The sequence below is a fragment of the Amblyomma americanum genome, chromosome 5 (genome assembly GCF_052857255.1).
Source record: "Amblyomma americanum isolate KBUSLIRL-KWMA chromosome 5, ASM5285725v1, whole genome shotgun sequence".
Taxonomy (NCBI): domain Eukaryota; kingdom Metazoa; phylum Arthropoda; class Arachnida; order Ixodida; family Ixodidae; genus Amblyomma; species Amblyomma americanum.
The window spans coordinates 71,816,215-71,836,264 of record NC_135501.1 but is presented as its reverse complement, the minus strand read 5'-3'; the positions used below and the strand labels follow the sequence as shown (position 1 = coordinate 71,836,264).

The following is a 20,050-nucleotide window of genomic DNA, read 5'->3' as shown; positions in this document are numbered from 1 at the left end:
GCTGAAATCGGGTGCGCAAACAAAACTAATTGGTGCCTAATTGCATTACGCGTTTTGCAATGCGTGGAGTTTAGAAGCCCTTGTGCACTGTGCAGTGATTTGTCAAGCTGCTTTGTCTGTATAGTAGAGTGAGTTTGGACAGATGGTTCTTAATAATCACAAAGTGATCAAGGGAGGGAAAACCTCAGGGTGCCTGCCAACGTTTCGACAAGTGGACGCGCCCAAACGAAGACAAGTCCGCTTGCCAAAACTTTGCCAGGCACCGTGAAGTTTTCCCTCTTCTGTCCACTTTGTGGTTATACTTTGTTTCTAGGAGGATGGCGCCTCTTTCTCGGAATACTACCGCTTGTCTCGTCGTATTTGCCCCCTGTCTCCGGCGTAGTGCTTCTGCTGCTAACACTTTACGGTGCGTGCCCGTTCTCCTCTTCTGTCGCCGCTACACACTTGCGACGTTTATCTTCAGGTTCTGCTCCTAAACGGCGGTGACTTTCCTCTTCGGTCTCCAAAGGACGTTTTCGATGGATCGCTTCCACGTACTCCGGCTTCCGCTCATTTGTCATTGTAGTGTTAATCACTGTAGAAGGTCACGGATTCATCTGAGGACGTTATAGTTTCTTCCGATACACTTCACGAGTCACAATGATAACCTGTGTAATAAGTTCTTATCCTGGTTCATTGCGCTCATTTCTCATTGTTTAATTTTTGCTAGTCAATTTACATAGTCATTCTTAATTGCTTGTTTTTTTCGCTGGGTAATTCCTCGGCATTTCGTTTCATTCTTGTTATTTTGGATTTCTCTGTCTTTCCTGGTTATTCTAAATCATTGTACATTGTAAAAAGTCATTTTGTAACACTGTTTTTCCGTTGGTGCGGAGGCAGTTCGTCCCGTGGCGGCCACCTTCCGGCCTCTCCCTCCTGTCTCCCACAAATGAAGAGGGGAATTTCTGCCTCTCCATTTGTCCACCTGCCAGCGGTGACAGCTGGCTTTTATTGCACACAATCTTACATACGCCGAAACCGGCCGGTTCTCGCCGTTGGGGTTCTAATGCTCCTGCATTGGAAACTGCGTCATCGTTGGCAGACATACGCAAGGATCCTCTACAAATGCTTTTTTGAGCGTGAAATGGCTTATGAATGCAATTTCTTTTCATTTATTCATGGCCGGCAGGGTCTTTGGTTTCGGCTGCCCGTCTTTCGTCACCACCGACCGCGGCCGCCAGTTTTAAGATTTCGCTATAACAATCAATATATCCGCCGATCACCCGACGGCAGTTTTGCATTTTTTTCTTTTAACATTTTTACTATCATCAAAAGCGTTCACTCTTTTTTTTGTATGACAGTTTTAACTGCTCGAATGGGATCGATGGAAACACTTGTTAAGAAAGATTTAGCTACATATCGGAAGAATGGACCATTACCTTCAATAATCCCATAACAGTGTCTTACAAGTTTCCAATTTTCACAATTTTTGCACGGGAATGTTCACCATGATGTGCATTCGGGGCTTGTTCGGTTCGGTGCTGCCAATTCGTTCACTAGTGTTCTACTTATGATGACACCGGACAAACTAGGTTGCACGCCAGCAACGTCCTGAAGGACGCCAATCATCGTGAAAGTAAGCGTGATGGTAAATCTTCTTCGAGGCTGTTGTCATGTCTAGCAAACATTCGAATGGTAATTTGCCTTCATTAGTGAGCAGATTGGTCGTGGATCCGCGACGTTAAGCAAATTACACGAAAATAGAAACATATTCGCGCGGCATTTAACTGCTCCTAAATAAGCACTGACCGGAAGATAGAACAAAATGAATTTCAGGGAAAACAACGACAGTAGAAGAGTTCGACATAACTTCTGATGGCATGCGGTAAGAAACCAAACGAACGATATCCAACCCTTGCAGCCACGGTCCTAGCTGCTTGCATGAATTCCTCGGCGGGGACAGATTTTTAAACATCTCCGCAGCCGCCGAATGAACTATATACTCCAGTAAAAAGTGATTTAGGTGTTACCGCTTCCGTTTTACCAAACCAGTCGAATAAATGTTTCTTGTTGGCATGATAACTATTGTCAAATGAGAACGATGTCAAGGTTACATCAATGCATTTCCTTCAGCATGCTTTATAAAATAAATTTCATCCCGGCACTTTACTCTATGCATGTTGAGCTTAGAGGGAAACGCGTGATATGACGTCAACCTGAATAGGTTTGGGTGCCGGTTGAGCCATCAGGCTTTTGCCCACAGCAGGTACCCGACAGCATTATGGCTGTTGTCAGCAATGTTCGACAGCAATTCTCCAACTCAAGCCTCAGCCTGTGTGGTGTGAACGGCGTATAATCACGTGGTTTCTGCTTCCTGTTGCACAATAGTGCGTAAGGTCTCGCTTAGGTAGTCGTTAGGTAGAAATTGCTTAGGTCGCCTTATTCTCGTGTTCGGCGTCGACTTACATGGCAGGCCGGTCTGAAAAGGTATTTTAAAGCACTTTCTAAGGCTTTTGTAAGTGGATCGTGCGTAGTTGTTGGCTTCAGTGACAGCATTGCACCATGGCTAACGTTAGTTAGGTGACAATGTCTGCTCGGATCTACGTAATGAACATTTTCAATGTGCCAAAAACGAGCAGGATATTCTCAACAGCTCTGAAACTTCACCTGCTGTACCACTCAAAAGGGCTTCTGCTTAACAACACCTGAGGAAACAAGCGGTTCCCGCAATGATACACTTGCTAGATCTGCGACGAAAAAGGAGTCGATAGACACATTCAATAGTGTTTGTAGATGCCATGGTAATCTGTGCATGACAGGTACCTCATTTATTAGTAATATTGTTCAGCAAATCCCTAGATATGTAACAACTACCCGAAGAGTGGAAGAAATCTAACATGACGCTCCTACACATGTAGGCAATTACAGACCAGTATCTTCAACGTCCGTCTGTTGTAAGACGCTAGAGCATGTCATCTACTATAACCTAATGAAGCATTTCCAAGAAAATAACTTTTTTACCTCAGCTCAGCACGGGTTTCGCTGCGGTTTCTAGAATTGCCATCTCCTAGTATTGTCGCCGTGTAGGTAGCAAGCGCTTGCACGTGATGGGAGCGGGGAGGTGCGGGTTGAACGCCTCGGTACAATTCGCTACGTGCTCAAGCTCCCCTCGTTAGGATCAGGGCTTTCTGCCGTTTTGTTGCACCATTTCTTCGCGCTTTTTTCCCCTTTAAAAATCTGCGACTCGCCTGTACGCGGCGCCTGAATTTTTTTTGTGTGTGTTTGTTTCCCAAGAGAACGCGGCGGCGAGAACGCCCCGAGCTGCGCAGTTGGTCTAGAGATTTCGCTGCGTGCGGTCGTGAGTGAGGTCAGCCAATGAAGTGGTCGGCAATGGAGCCTAGGGGGTACGTTAGACGCAAAGAGCGCGGCGACGGTGACCCCGAGGACGCGAGGCCCAAGTTCGCCCGTATCCCCAATCCCCCATCTGCCCCGCGACGCACAACCGCAGCCCGACGCTCTCTGCGACCTGGACCTTGCCACTCCGCAGCTAAGCCATCGTTTCTCCCCACTCACATGCACTCTTTTCTTTTTTGTCTTATTGCTTGCTGTTTCTCATCCTAATCTTGTGTATTCCAGCCCTTTCTGGCGTAGCATTGTAGAGTAATTGAATTGACGTTTCCTTCTTTGTGTTAATTGTTGTATTCGCATAGTCATTTTGTGCTTGTTATTTCCGTCGCGCCTGTGTAGAGACGCTGCTTGGTTGGGCTCGGTTGTGTGTAACATTTTGTAGTTGTTCTCTGCCCAAGTAAAGGGGTTCGTTACGAGACTCGCCTACGCCTCATGCCTCCGGTCAACGGCTAATCAGGCGGGGCCCCTATCGCCGGTCACCAGTCGAATCTCCTCTTTTGCACGCGGGGAGGAGAAGTTTGTCGCTCCTCCCCATCCAAACTTACGGAGAGTGCAGAGGTGGGCAGGTGGGCCCGATTAATTAAAACTTAGGCGCCAGTTAATCATAAAGCCGCCCACAATATCCTGACATATATACTAATGATTTATTAACAAACAATAAATATAATGCTAGACTTTATGCCGACGACTGCGTCATGTATCGTTTAGTAAAATGCGTTTCCGATGTGACTGCTTTGCAAGGCTACCTAAAAAAAAGTAGCTATCTGGTGCAACCGGTGGCAGGTAACTTTTAGAATACGAAAATGTTATCATGTGCAGTTTACGAAGAAAAATTTAAAGTTCTCTGGTGCATATAAACGTAAATTATATTGGACTTCAAACCAGAGAACATGTTAACTGCCTCTGCGTTATTTTTACTAAAACTCTGGACTGCTCCAATCTTATTGACATTGCAACCGCGAACACTTATCGTCTCCTCCACTTTTCTCGGTGAAATCTGAAGCTTCTCTTTCATAATTGAAAGCAAACTTGTATTTCACTAGCTTCAGGCCCATTTTAAAGTAAGCATGCGTAACTCGGATCGATACACGAAAAATCACGTAGCTAAAATAGGACGTGCCCATAAGCAAGCAGCACGATTTGTAACAGGAAATTATAATTTTGCAGTTAAAGGTTCTGAAATATGTGAATGGGTTGGAAAGCACTTTCGTCGTGCAGAAAAAGCCTGAGATTGAAATTCCTTCAAAATATACACAGCAACAAGACAGGTACTGACAAAACAGTGTGCATAAATGAGCCATATTACATCTTCTTTAGGACAGAGAACGCTACCGAAATTAGGCCTTATCAGTACCGTATAAAAGTGATTAATTATTAATTTTTCCCCATAACATAATTGCAACCATGTCTGGAACAAAGTTATGAATGCGCCTTGTATTGAAAATTTTGTTGAGAGCCTTATTCATTGTGTTTTTCTCAGTGTTTTTTTTCTATTATTAGCACTTCTTTCTCTATACTACAATGTACGCTGTTCGTACGTATGTCTTTCTATTGTTCACATGTTACTGCACTCTTTGTACGTTTTCTAGTAATTTTTACTTGAGTGTTGGTCGTTTTATCTCCTGTTATAATGTGCATTATGGCTAACTTTTTATCATTGCTGTACACCCATGTACTTAACCTACCTACAAGAATGCCTTTGGCGATGTAGGTATTCTGATTTAATAAACTGTAAAGAAGAGCCTTTGCCGGACACATCTGGCATTACGCACCTGCGTGCAGTCGAGCTCGTTTATACTGAACAGAGATATATAGAATTATCGGATATATCGAACACATAGATTATCCCCTTGAAAATCCTGTGGGGAAGTATAGGAAAGTCGCGCTGCATATCGAACGGCCAATTCGCCCGTCAGTCAATATATCGAACAATGTGCCGCACTCTTGCTAGTGGCCTCATTCTAACGGTGCTCTTCAGCCACTTTTTGCGTGATTAGGCGTGCGCTACGTAACAGCGTGACTCGGTGAACGTGGTGTGTGCTTCGCGGTGGCCCTCGATGTCTTGTACTTGTTTTCTATGCCTATAGTCCCTGTAATGTGGTCAGGCCAGCCTAACTAATAAAAACTTATGGGTGACCCTCGCTCGGCTTTTTTCGTTCTCAGTGCTGCTAAAGGTGTTGCTGAGCCCAACTACACCTAATTTTAATGAGATTATTCTATTTGCAGTATGCTGGCAACAGGATTAGACACCTTATCACACGCAGTGGCTGTCTTCAAAGCACTGTCCGCAACGACTGTGATGGGATGAGCCTGACGACACCAAACGAGCTGTCCACTGCCAGTACGCCAGCGGGTGGCTCGTCGCTGTAAAGAATGCGTAATTAGCGAAGGTGCAGTGTACATATTAGCTTATTTATTAACATTTTTAACCTATCGAATTATCTATATACGCAACTATTTTGCTATCCTCTTCGAGTTCAATAAATTCTAGTTCGATATGCTTGAAATCTCTTCGCTGACTCAGCTCAGTTCTCATGCAAATGTTTTTCTGAGATTTGAATTAAAGACGCAGTTCAAGCGACCCTAGTTGAAACTTCACTTTTCCTAGCTGCCTATTTTCCAGGCATTTCTTATTCAACACGAACGCCAATCCCACGTCTCGTTTAACGAGCTTGTGCCTTTCAAATAAATCGCGCCTAGCAACATCGTTCATTGCGCAGTGAATAAAAACACCCCAGGTATTCAAATAGCCTCCAGCAGCTCTCAAGGATATAGTTAGGTCACGTGCACCTCAGCTGGTTTTCAGTAGTCTTGTTTTTCAACTCGTCGGTGACACGAGACCTTGGGCTTTGTTTTAACTGAAAACAAAATTTTGGTTCACTTTTCATTAGGATCGAAAAGATGAAAAAAGCAAGCAATGCATGCGAATAACTCTTTCCGCCGCAGCGCATGTTTTGATACCGGCGCTTGTGCTTTGACCTCGTGACGCACATGCACCCAGGTGAACGCGCAGGGCCGAAGCACATGTGCAGCGTTGCACACCATGCGAAGCCTCGGGGTGTACTTATTCATATCCCGCCCGTAAAACCTGGGCCAGAGAGTTCCTGCTGTTGTCATGCGTTTTTTAGAGCACGACACACAAATGTTAACAAGCCCTGCGCCCTCGTTTTTACTGTTTGCAATATTTGAACTTGTATTCACATATGTGGTTTCGGAGCTACACTATATTTGAGAGGCTTCAATCACTAGCAAGCTAGCAAGATTTGATCAAATAACTGCACCGGACGATTACTTGCTGGATGGAACCTTAGCCATAGAATTATTTTACCTTGAATCTGTGCTTAGACGGTGGCAGCTGCGTTTGTGCTAATAAAGCAATGCCAATTATATTGATTCGACTTGTGTGTGCACCAGACATATGACGGAAGACCTGTGCTGAAAGCAGTGACAGTGTAAATGATAAAGAAAAGTTATAATCAGGAATTACTGACCCTTCGTACACAGTCAGTGGAAGAAGTTCAGAGGACATTCTATTCCACCCGTATTAGTAAGTATCTGGTGTAGACGCTTGGAATGTTTAAGGCGAATTTAAAAATAACAGCAAAAAGAAAGAACAATTGGAGAAGAGGGCAGACATGCGAACAACTGTGTTGCTAGCGAGTGCTTTTTGTCACATGGCCAACGGCTTAACTAAAAAAAAACTCATTATTATTTTTCCTTGGCGCTCTTATTATTCGTACCTCATTTACTCTTACTGTGTGATATAAAAGAGATTACCGAAACGTGTTGATTTCATACACTGGCGCAGAAGAATTTTTGCCCATGAAACATGTGCAGAAACTACTGCGTGGCAAAAAAAAATCATTAGAGAATGTAGTATTAGAGAATATTCAAATCTCGTCAATAGTTTTACGGAGAAGCAGAACCGAACATCACTGCAGTCCTGCTCAGAAATGAATGCGCGTAAGTTCCACTTCGGGAATAAATTTTTTATCGAGTTTCGCTTACCACGGCAAACCACTTACATATTACATCGAAGCATACGTGGCCAGATGTCTTAGATGATTTCTAACAGAGCCACTCATGTTCCTCTATGCTTTGTACACAGTGAACGCTCCTTTACTTACCGCAAATTAAATACATGACATCGACGCTGATTTTCTTATTTTTGTTTTCTGGAGTTTTTGAATGCATTTAGGCCCCGCTTGCAAAAAATGCCGGCATCTGTCCACCCGTCCGTGTCACGAAAAAGACACCGGCTTGTGGGCAGCTAGCCAAAGATGGCAGTTCGCATATATATAATGGAGATAAATTCAATGCAATTTCCATTTGGACACTAGGTGACTGCGCATCAGCTCATTCGTCGCGACATAGCCTCCTCAAAAACTAACTCTGGAAAAATGAGCTTAGCGTGAGCTCGGAAAGAGCAATCTGCGTCCCCCCCCCCCCCCCCCCCCCCGGCACGTATCACGTATGCTGCTTTTGAGAATCGAGGGGCTCAACTCAATAGCTCGTCAGAAAAAGACATCGCGACCGGGCCTATTTCATAAACTGCATAAAATTGTCCTAACCTTGGAACCTCCATTCCAATACCAAACCTACGAACATCGCGTCGGCTTTTTAACGCTCACAGTGTGCAACGCTTAACTGCTTCCAAGAAGGCATCCATTCAATCATTCTTGCCTTGGCCATTGAATAAAGGAACTCGTTCCCCTAATCAACGGTCCATTCACACGCCAACTCTAATTTCATAGAGTTTATATCAACTCAGTGTGATAAATTGTATGAACGTGCAGCAAGAAGCCTTGATTATTATTCTTTTCCAGCTAAACTCGCATGCCAAACGTAAATTGCGCCTTGTAGCTAGTACCTTACCTAAATAATTTATCACATCTTCTATATCCGCCAATTATTTTTACGGAATGGTGTCCATAAACCCTATTCTAAATACTTCGTAAACGCATGTGGACAAGAATCACATGACTTTTTTTCATCTCTTTATGTTTAGCATTGGCCTTACACATGGCTTCATAAAAACTTATACCGCCCAATGCCCTCTAATTTGTGTTTTTTTTCATTGCATAACAACATGACCGCGAAAATATTTTATTGTTTCTCCCTTCTATATGTCATGACCAACGCTGCGCCCTCAACGGAGAATAAATGCTGATGATTAGGATGTAAAGTGTGCTTCGGCTGTTGAAAAGAGGACGCTGGCATCCTTCATGAAAATCACGAGACAAGGTGATTATTCTTGCACCACGACATTAGTTGCTTTTTCTAAGTACATGTTTTTATTTAAATGATGAATTTTCGCCTTAGTTTCACTACTGAACGCTACGGCCCTGATTGTTAAGCAAGACGAGCCTGTAAACTCTAATTGCGTTACAGTATGCGAACACTCGACACCATGTTACAGCCATAATGTAACCAGCCAAAATAAATGGCTTAGGCTTGAATCGGCGAAATTCAAGTTCAGGTGCAGTGTGGCATTCCGCATTGTCTCGATGACTTATTTTTGTCCACATTCTGTTTATTTCTGGGAAAAAACAATTTGCTCACCACCCTTCGCAGGCATGTTACATTTTTTTTTTGCAAGCGTCATTGCAGCACTGACTTGCGAAATTTGTTTTTAACGCAACACATTGACAACACCGCCTGAATGCGATTGACAACACCGCCTGAATGCGTCTGCTGGCGACTGAAATAATGAAACAAAAGACGCGGTTCAGCGCCTGCCGAACCTGTTTACACTAGTTAGCACTGTTGTTGTGAGAATGTAGAGTAGAACACCAATGCGTACGGAGTATACGTTGCTCTGAAGTCCCCAATTAATGGTATGGACTTAAAGTGGGCCAAGTTAGACATTTTATGAGGAGCTTTGAAATTTGTATTTTGATATCACAAAGCAGGTACGAAGTCGATTCGAAATTATAAGGCCAGCAGTGTATTATAGAGCAGAATCTGAGAGTGCGAAATGTCATTTAAATGCCGCTACATTTTTGCAACACGAGGTCATATGGTTTGTTTTATACGGAATTTACCGCTGATTGGTTAATGCTCGAAAGGGCAGTCAGTAATAACATAATGCGGGACAAATAACTTCCAAATAATTTTATAATGGCCCAGACCGTCCAAGAAATCGGCCCTTCTAAAACTGTTGAATCCATTTAAGAATAGGATGTTAAAGCATGGATCGTGATTTCGAAGCTGAAATTGTTTTGAATACTGCGTAAATTGGGCGCCCTCATTCCGCATACACCTCGGCTATGTCTACGCCCTCAGTCACCTGGCTGTCGGACGCTGAAAAAATAGTTAAACGTCAACATTTCGGTAAAACTTTGCACTAGTACGCCAGAACAGCAACCGTGATGGGGTAGTCTTTAATGGAGAGAAAAAAAATAACTGTCGGCTATTGACTGCGCACTATGGTAACCAAAGGGTTGTTCACATTATGCAACACAGTGCTCTTCAAGGCGCGTGTCTAGCGCAGACAGCTGTTTTTACGCTGGACGTCTTCGAACGCAGCCAGTGGTCCCGTAGCTATCTCTCTGTTATTCCTTTGCACCCCCGAGTAGCGAAATTTACGCTATAACCCTTTGGATGACAACCTCGATTTGTACTCGTCATGAGAGATTTTACCAATTATGCCAATGACAAGTCACAATGTTTGGCCCCATATTGCGCTGCTGCTGCCGCCAAAGGAGTGTTGCGGCCAATAAATGCGTCGGTTGAATTTTTGTGCAGTACAAGGTAGGAATTTTCTACGAAAAGCGTTTTTTTCCTGTTACGCTTCTTTTAAGCCTGCCGACAGGGATTTTCGTCAAAAATCGCCAAACAATGCGGTAATTTCGGCACGTTTTTTTGGGAAATTATTTCCCCGTGAAAATTAACGGTGGAAAAAAAGCGTGTGTATATGGCACAATTTATAAACAAACACGGTGCCTATTCGATTATAAGAATATGTGAGTTTCAGCGCCGACATTTGGGTCAATTCAGGCGCCCCTTCTTTGTCGTTGCATTCGCTTATGAGAGAATATTTCTCGCTGAAAAATGTACAACTACGCTGTTATGTCCTCAATACATCGAGCATGCAAATAGCGTCAGGCTTAAGCAGCTGTATCGCGTGTCGCAATCGCACGACTGCTAGTGCTATGTTGGCCGCTTTTGGAGCAAATCAATAAGTGAACGCGTTTTGCTTTCGTGGGAATTCAGCATTGTCTGCTCAGAGCTTAAAGTTTGTATGGTCCTCTTTGAAGCTGAACCAACTTAGAGTTTAATTACAGAAGTCGAAACTACTAACCTCCGTAAGCCTTCGAGAAAATCAAGGAAGGCGCACAATACTAACCTCAGATAATGGAATTTCGAGGCACCTTTATTGGACACGGCGTCAGTGTGGTTCATTTAAGCCCGTCCATAATTGAGGCTGGGTGGTATCGGCTTGCACTTTTTGGTCGTCATGTAGTATATGTTTAGGTTGCGTCAGAAAATTTAAAGATTTTATTTGAGCATTCGTTGTAAATTGTGGACTTCTCTTTCGTATTGCTAAGCGTGAATAAATTGAAATTAAAATAGAAGGACTAGTGTTAACATGTACGCCAAGTTTTCAATGTTGACTGAACTCACAACGGTCGGATTTTGTCGCGTCGAACTGGTAATCTTCCTCAATGCGTGAGTGGCTTTGGTAGATGGCGCAATGTATTCCAGTCAAATTATTCATATTAGCCATAGTTGTTATGAGAGGCTGCCGTATTCACAGAAAATCGCCATCTTGTCTCTAATGCGAGATAGATAGTGCTAACCTTCTGTTTTTGCACAAGTTGAAAAATTTCCAAGAGCCCCCTTTCTTACATGCGCAAAAACACGGGCCTCATACCATGGCATGTTAACAATGTGGGTATCATTGCGTATGTTTTTCCTGGAACACGTATGATGCTTTTGAGAATCGAGGGGTGTTAAATGCACACTACATTTTCATTGCTATTCAAGGCATACGATTATTGACATAGCCAAAGCTTTTAACAATTTTGTCCTGGTAGTCTGCCATTCTGTTTCATATACCAATACTAGGGATCTGAATTGTGCAGTCTATGTCACCATTGTGTAGAGCGCTAGGACGGCGCACTTCCGTGCAAACAAATCCAGATGTTGTCGCAGGCGCTAGGTTACAAGGTCAACACTTGCGCGGTAGTAGAGCAAAAAGCAGACACGACCACGTTGCCCAAAAATCAGGGGCTGTTCTGTTATTTCAGTTTTTGTTACCTGATCGCGCACTGCTCGAGCGCTCTACACAAGCGTGACACGGACTGCACATAACACGAGAGAATGAAAACCGGTTTTATAAAAAAAAAGTAGAAAGCAATTTCATTTCGGACACAAACTGCGCGTCCAGAATAGCGGCGGCCTCTCTTATAGGTTTAGTAAGTTGTTCTCCGGTGAAGGCTTACGCGAGGCAAAAGACCGGCAATGTGGGGATGCGAACAGCTCTAAGATTGTGTGGCTGCTGGACAGTTGAAAAGCAGTTGTGGATCGTTTGCATAGAGTGTAAATAAATACATGAGCCATGCTCGCTCTGTGTCGCGTCCGAGCATTCAACGGGCCGATGCTGGTCACTAAATGATTCTTGCCCCACGACAACGCCCAGGCTCAAACAGACAACGCGACAAAGCGACTAAAGGTAGGAATTTGAATATAACGCGAAAGCAACATTACCCCTGGATGTCGACGTTGTACAAACTATCGTATTTAGTTCCCAGACAGACCTTACGCGAAGTCCATGCAGTTGGCGCTTGATCATGGGGTCTATTGCATTTCCACATACGCGCTTTTCTCCTCGTTCCTCTGACTGGCAAACTCAGCTTGGGATGCAAGATCCGAAGCACCTAGCATCTCATGGGGTGCTGTTTATGTCATGTGCATATGACTTCAGTCATTTGCTTGGCCTCGGCGGATGGACAACCGCGGCTAGCCTCAAAGAGCAAGAGCTAGTTTTCCCCTCTCTAAACAAACCCACATTCTAATCGTATTTGGTGAGGCAGGTGCGACGTTGTTCCACTGATTTCTGCGAAATCATCAACCAAAATCTTCCACCTGTGAACGAAGCAGCGCTTAGTACTTCCTAAGAAAACGGTTGGCACTGGGAGCCAGCGGTCTATTTTATTTCTAGAATTCTCCGGCTGCGTTTTGAAACCCGTAATGACAGCAGTTGCTCGTCGTGGCCACAGATCCGCTTTGCGCTTCCTGGATGCCATGGCATTGTATGCGCAGAAATATCTGAAAGAATCAGATACGATTGCAAAACAATACTATACTCGCTTCAGTGAAACATACGCTTCAAAAATTAGTTTAGCTGTTTATGGGACCATTTTGGCCTATGTGTGAAGAGCCATTTGCAATCAGAGACCTCATTAGGAAAGAAAATAGTGCGATTATACGATGTGAGGCAACAGGTCTGTGTGAGAAGCATTGGTTGCACGCTTTGCTTTTATGTGACTTTAAGAGTGATTTCGCCGTGGGATTCTGCTGTGTGTCTACTGACGAAGGGTGTAGATGGATAGCGGCGTTCTGAAGGGTGGAATGGACGAAGATTCGTAAGTAGGAGGTGTATCTTTACAGGTGGGTGCCCCGATGTGCCCTGGCTGGAGGGCGCCCCAGGATGGACTCTTTCCGGGCCTTGAAAATGTCTCGAAGGTGCGGGGTCACAAGCGCACTCGCACACGAACACACAAACATACACCAGGGCTCTTTCGTCGAAAGAGAACCTAGTGCTAAGTCAAGAAAAATATAGAAATGTACACAAAGAGCGAAAAAATGTCGAGAGTGAAATAAATGACACACAAAGAGAACATTTTAAAAAGTCTCGGCACACAGCCCTGACATATATTGAACCACAAATTTATTCAACTTCAGATGCAATATTGACAAACTGGTATTAATACCCCGAAATCAATGCGTGTTGGGTATTGTGAACGCAGAGCTCTTAGTCGCTACGCGTGAAAAGGTATCCCCATTGGCCCTTGACTGCTGTTAAAAAATATCCATGAAGGCGCATTGCATTCATATTTATTTTGTCGAAATACCTGAAAGCTGGTGCACAAGGTTGTTTTGCATACTGTGGAGATGAATTTATTAATTTGAAATCTGAGCTCTCCCACTAAGAGGAAGGTATATCTATTCGGATAATCTTGTAGTGTTCGGCATATAATGTGCCGTATACAAACCATAAAGGTCAGCGTTATGTGCAGTATGTTGCTCAACGTCTTCATTTGAGCTGAGTGACGGCATTGCCTCAAATACTGATCACAACATATCTATCTTAGCAAACGCTCAGTTTAATCCGACGGTGACCCAGGAAGTTTATCTTAAAATCACTGTCAGCAAAAGCTAACATTGACTGGCTAAACAATTTAAATTTCATCTACTATTTGCGGAGTTCATACAGGGAAATATTTTTGCAATTCGTAATTATTAACACCTTGCATTTGAGCACCGGTGCTTAGATTCTTCACAATTAGATATGACAGAATTGCATTAATTGGCAATGTAAATTACCACTACTTAAATATTTCCAAAATAGACTTTACTGAATCTCCTTATGGAATGACATGGATAATGGGAATAGAAAGCCATAGAATGGCCTCATTTATCCAACCGTTTCAATGCCTTCCTTCCAATCTTTAAAATATTTCCCCCTCTTATGTTGCTAATTCTATCATGTTTCTATGTACTGCTTATCCACATCAAAAGTACTTACATTGGTCGCGTTGCACGGAAATGAATCCCTCAAACAGTTCAATTATATCTTTAAAACACCGATTGTCCCAGATATCAATCCCACGATTGTCGCTATTGATGCAGCGATACACTGTGCCTGAGACATCATTACAAAACTGGCAACAGCTTACGAAGCGCTTCCACGAGCAGGAAACAGAAGCACACAGTTGAAGGCAACCGGCCCATTGTGGTGAAGTAGGGCTCATAGGAGCGCAATGCACCTTTATATTGCGCTGTCGTTAAGCGGCCAGAGGTTTCTTGAAGGAAAGGTAAATTACCCAAACAACGTTCATCGGGCGATATATATTCAGTTATATTTACGACGGCGTCCCAGCTTAAAGCTCGAGACGAACAAATGTACGACAAGAGAGGCGTCACATAGAGTGGTACCTGGAATTTCGGAGGAAAAGGCCAAGTCTGATTGACTTTAGCCCCTGTAGGAAATTTTCTCACGCCGATGAACGTGATCATTGTAATTTAAAGGCGCCAAAACAACACACACACGAGAGAAGAGAATGGACAGAGCGCCACTCACAACTGGGTTAATCTGCAGAAACCACATAATTATATATAAAGCCAGCCAGCGCCTGCGCAAAGAACATTCTCACCCGTCAAGTCTTACACGATAAGCATCGCTCAAAAAACTTTTCTGCACCTCATAAAAAGGTATAGACGTTTCACTGAAGCACAAACATCCTTTCTTGATGATATAGAAAGCTTAAATCAGTTCTGTGGCTTGGACATTGCTACTCCTGGCAAGAATACGCACCTTTAAAAAATATGGCTCACAAGAGCGTGAAGGACAAGATCTAATATGTTTAGGTAAATTTGGGAACTCTTTATTTTGTTCCACGTTTCGTTCATGTTCTCTGATTCGCTCGTTGAGACTGTGGTAGGCAGTAGCCACATGCAGTAGCTAGGCCGTCTGCTTAGCTTGGCTTGGCTGCGCTGCGCTGCTGCGCGATCGTGCGAGGCTCGCGGCGGCTGGCAAGCGTCTGGTGCTCGGGCCGGCGTTCGCCTATCTGAAATAAAGCTGTCCGGTTGGCGTCTCAACGGTACTGCTTTCCTCAACTTAAAATGGTGTCAGAAGTAACCCAATTCCCACAGTAAGCCCAACCAGGGCTACGTCCTCTCGCTGAGATACCCATCGACGCTTGCACACGTCACAGCAGCGTCTACGGCCTGGACTACGCGGCCAGTACATGGCGTCCTTCGTAGATCAACCGCCCGAGGCCGTCTGCTTCACGACTCTTGCCGACTGGCCGAAATGGACCAAGCGGTTCAATCATTTCTGCACGGCTTCCGGTTTGTGCGAAAAATCAGGGTCACATCAATTCGACACGCTCCTTTACTTAATGGACGACCAGGTCGACGACGTCTTCGGAATCTTCAAACTGTCCGGTGAGAACGCTCAGAACTTGTAAGTCTTCGTGAAGCAGTTCGGCAGCTACTTCATACAGCAGCGCAACGTCATTTTTGAACGGGCACGCTACGAAACGATGGTCCAAAACGACGGCGAATTCGTGGAAGAATTTGTAACTACGCTTCACACGCTTTCCGACCATTGTGAGTGCAGCACCCTCCGAGGAGAACTGGTTCGAGACAGACTGGTCGTTGGCATTCAAGACCAGAACTTGTCAGCGAGACTTTAACTTGACGCTGATCTTACTGTTGGAAAGGCGCTTGAGTGTATCAGGCAGGTCGAAAGCGTTCGTCAGCAGCAAGCGGAGCTTCAACCCGAAATGCTGACCGTCAACAAAGTTACATCAGGCAAACAGCAATTCAGGCACCCTACGAACGCTGCTCACGTCAACTACGGACGAGATCACTTTGAATCAAGGCCACATCCGCGTCCAGTTGCCAGCGTTCCGACATTGGGTCGTTGGTGTGGGAAAAAACGACACCCGCGTTCAGTGTGCCCAGCGCGGACGCAGGTATGCAGGGGTTTCCACAAAAAGGGCCGCTACGCGTCTGTCTGCATGTCACCTCGGGATGATATCGTTGAAGCATCAGGAGCCGACAGCGAAGGTGGATTTCTAGGAACCGTCTCGTCCTTCGAGTTTCCTTCAAGACCATGGAGAGAATTGCAATGGACCTGTTCTTCTTCAATAGCCGCTGGTGGTTAATTGTGACTGATTACTACTCCCGATATCCTGAGTTTGTTCTCAAAACGTTAGCTTCAGGTATAATAATCACGCACTGCAAATCAATTTTCCCCGCCACGGTATACAGAGGTGGTGGTCTCCGACAATGGTCCGCAGTCCACAGACTCAGGACCACTACCTGACCGTCCTTTCCTAAGGGTCAACACCACTCAAAAACGGCTACAGCCCCTCTGAACTACTGATGGGGAGGCGGTTGAGGACAAAGCTTCCCGTCGCTTTTCGAATGCTATTTCTCCGCTTGCCAGATGCCAACAAAATCCGGAATTTTGAAGAAGAAAACCGTGCGCAGCAGCGTCGAGACTACGACAAGCGACATGGCGTCCGTCAGCGTCCAGTTCTTCTCGAAGGGGATGATGTCTGGGTCACGGACCTGAGGAGGACAGGCAGCGTGCAGATGCCCGCAGACGAGCCTCGGTCCTTCATCATGGACACAGGGGACGGCACCGTGTGGCGCAATCGGACCCACTTGTTCCGTTTCCCAAGTCTGGGCGAGGAGGTGGAGGCAACGAGGTATCAGGAGGTGAAGACACTGAGGCATATCTGTGTATTCAGATGCTGAGACAGACATAGACGAGGCATCTCTGAATGAAATTTCTCTGGGAGAATCACACGCGACCTGTGTGGACGCATCTTCGCACCATCACATCAGGAGTGAGCGATGTGTAATTCCGCCCAGGAGACTCTCCTATGTTTAGGGGAGGTGTTGTAGGCAGTAGTCACATGCAGTGGCTAGGCCGTCTGTTTGGCTTGGCTTGGATTGGCTGCGCTGCGCTGCGCTGCTGCGCGCTCATGCGAGGCTCACGGCGGCTGGCACGCGTCTAGGGCTCGGGCCGGCATTCGCCTAGCGGGAATAAAGCTGTGCAGTGGGCGTCTCAACAGTCCTGCTATGCTCAACTCAACAGATACAGCGCCCAGTTTGCCCTATATAGAAACGAGCGCACTAGAGGGGAATTTCATAAACTACCCTTTCGGCAAATTTCATGAATGGTCGCCCATGCTTGGTTCCGCAGCCTCTTTCTTTTTCCTTTTTCTTTCTTTTTCGACTCCAACGCAAACGCTTCCGAGCTTCAGGGGGGCTAAGAAGACGAACGGAACACCGTGCCTGTTCGCAACCTTTTTCAGATTGCGAACCAACCCGTGCACATACGGCACCGCCACAGGTCTCGCCTCCTCTCGAGGGACCTCCCGATTCGTCGATTTACGGCAAAGAGTTCATGCGGCGGCATTCAGGCAGAAGTGCCGCTGCATGAACTGGTAATCGTAAATCGACGAATAGCCGATCCGGAAGCGCAAGAAATGTGCCTTTCGGAGGTCGTTGACTGTCTCCTTAAATCTGGGTACCCGAGGCCTACGCAACGCGCGGAAATGTCAGTTGGAGCCTTTGTGGCATAATTTAGCAATAATTCCCTGACGCTCCTTCAAGCAGATAAGGAGGGCGGTTTCGTAGTTATGTCTGAGGATAACTTCTAAGAAGAATTTTTGATCTATCCTTGTGAAGTTTACAGAAGTAAAAAGCCGCGCATTGGCAATGTGTGAACGTCTGGGTTTTGTCAGTCTTGCTAAAGAAACTCACAAAAGCAAAAATAAAGCACTGAGAGGGCTCTTTGTAAAAACGCACAAAGAAAGCTTGCCATTCAGAACGATAGTTGCGGAAAAGGGTTCGTGGCAGAAGCAGATTAGTCTTTTCTTGTGTACGCATTCTAGCAAACCAGTTGTAGAACATCCGTTTTTAACGAAAAGATCCGAAGAAGTTTGTGAATTCTACAAATCTTAAGTTGAGGTTGTGCATGCCTTTTCAATGGACGTTGTTGATTGTTTTTATTCTGTACCCAACGATGCCCTATTTACTTCAGTCAGGCAATGTATTGAAAGAAATGATGCTGTTTCCTTCCAGAGCTCTGCCGGTATTTGTATTAGTGATTTTTTAACTGTTTTGAAGGTTTACTTGGAGTCCACTTTTATAGATTTTTACGAGCGGTATTTTCTGCAGAATGCGGGTATTTGTATTTGATCGTGTGTCGCGCCGGTATTATGTAATATTTTTCTTTCACAAATGAACCGCGTCCTTCATTACATTTTACCAGCTAACAATGTTTTTAAAGTTTTAGACACGAGGACGATTTTTTTTTACTATTTTAACCAAGGACACAAGCTTGAACTTTCCTGAAGCTGCACCCGATGTATTGTCTCTATTTAGACAACATAGAAAAGGCTTAGAGTTTACATGTGGACTACCCGTGGACAATTCTTTAAAGTTTTTAGATCTTAAGATTGACTTCTGTACGGACCAGGCGTGATGGGCTTACGCTTCTCAAGCAAAAAAAAAAGGGCTTCTGCCATTTGACTCCTCGCATTCAAAGTTAGGGAAAAGAGGCATTGCTTCACTGTGTTTGAGTCTGCGCTAAGGAAATCATGCGTTCACAAGATGCGGCCGACTTTTCACAACCAATTGACCAGGCTGGCTTCAGCCGGGAGTCCTGGTTTGCTTTTGACAGGGGTCGCCGAAAACGTTTTGCAGATGAAGTCTATGGCAGTGCGAGCTGGGGAAGAGGTCCCTCGTGAAGAGGTGAGACCTGTGGCGTTGCCGTAAGTGCAAAAGTTGGCCCACAATCTGAAAAAGGTTGCGAGCAGGCGCGATGTTCCGCTCGTCTTCTCAGCTCTCCTGAAGCACGGAAGCGTTTGCCCTCAAGTAAAAAAAAAATTAAGCAAAAAGAGAAAGAAAGAGGCTGTGGGACCAAGCATGGGCGATCATACATGAAATGTACAAAGGGGTAGTTTATGAAATTGCCTTCTCGTGCTGTCGCTCCTATATAGAGAAACCAGGTGCTGTGTCAATGAGCGAACCAGAGAACATGAACAAAATATGGAGCAAAATAAAGGTGCCCAAATTTGCATAAACAGAATAAATCCTGCCCTTCACGCTATTTGAGCCATGTTTTTCAAAGGTGCGGATTCTTGCCAGAAGTAGCAATCTGAAAGCCACAGAACTGATTGAAGCGTTCTATGTATCATAAAGAACGGCAGTTTGTGCGTCAGCGAATCATCTATATATTTGTATAAGGCGGAAAAAAGTTTTTCGAGCGACGCTTATTGTGTATGGCTTGATGTGTTGGCCAAATGTTAAAGGGAATTCCCCAATGTGGAGTAGATTTGTAATATGGCAGTAATTCCTCATTGACATTATGGAGCTATTGATCAATTCGCCCTCGTCCTACCATAAGCTTGCCGTCCCGGTTAGCTCAGTTGGTAGAGCGACTGCTCCGGTGTAGCTGTGATTCCTGGTTCAAACCCCGGACCAAGTCGAATTTTTCTTTAACTACGAGGTTTCTAAGAAAGCTGTATAGCTTTCTTTTGTAGTCATATGGCTACGCTCGGTTGGATGTCAATGAGTAATTACTCCCTTATTACAAGACTTCATGTGTGAGTATGTTCCTTGCGCAGGCGCTGGCTGACTGTGTATATATGTGTATGTATGTGGTTTCTGCAAATTAATCCAGTTGTTAGTGGCGCTCTGTTTCGTTTTCTTCTCTCGTGTGTGTGTGGTTTTGGCGGCTTTAAATTGCAATGATGAATTACCAACTCGCCCAGAAAGAAGTTCTCTTAAGCGATGAATGTGAGTAGCTGGGAGAAGTAAACCTATTTCTGGTTGAAAACTTACGTTGACGCCCATGACAGATGCACTCAGCTTGGTGCTGAATGCAATTATCTGTTTTTTTAGGCAAGCG

At 44.8% G+C, this 20,050-nt stretch overlaps 1 long non-coding RNA gene across 1 annotated transcript in view; it reads left to right on the top strand.

Annotated features, from left to right (window-relative positions):
• Positions 1-11,807: 11,807 nt before the first annotated feature.
• The window catches only part of LOC144134782 (uncharacterized), a 27,944-nt gene continuing 19,701 nt past the window's right edge, over positions 11,808-20,050 (top strand). The window contains exons 1-2 of the long non-coding RNA XR_013315252.1: positions 11,808-12,064; positions 13,003-13,077. This is a non-coding gene — a long non-coding RNA (uncharacterized LOC144134782). The remainder of the gene's footprint in view (positions 12,065-13,002; positions 13,078-20,050) is intronic.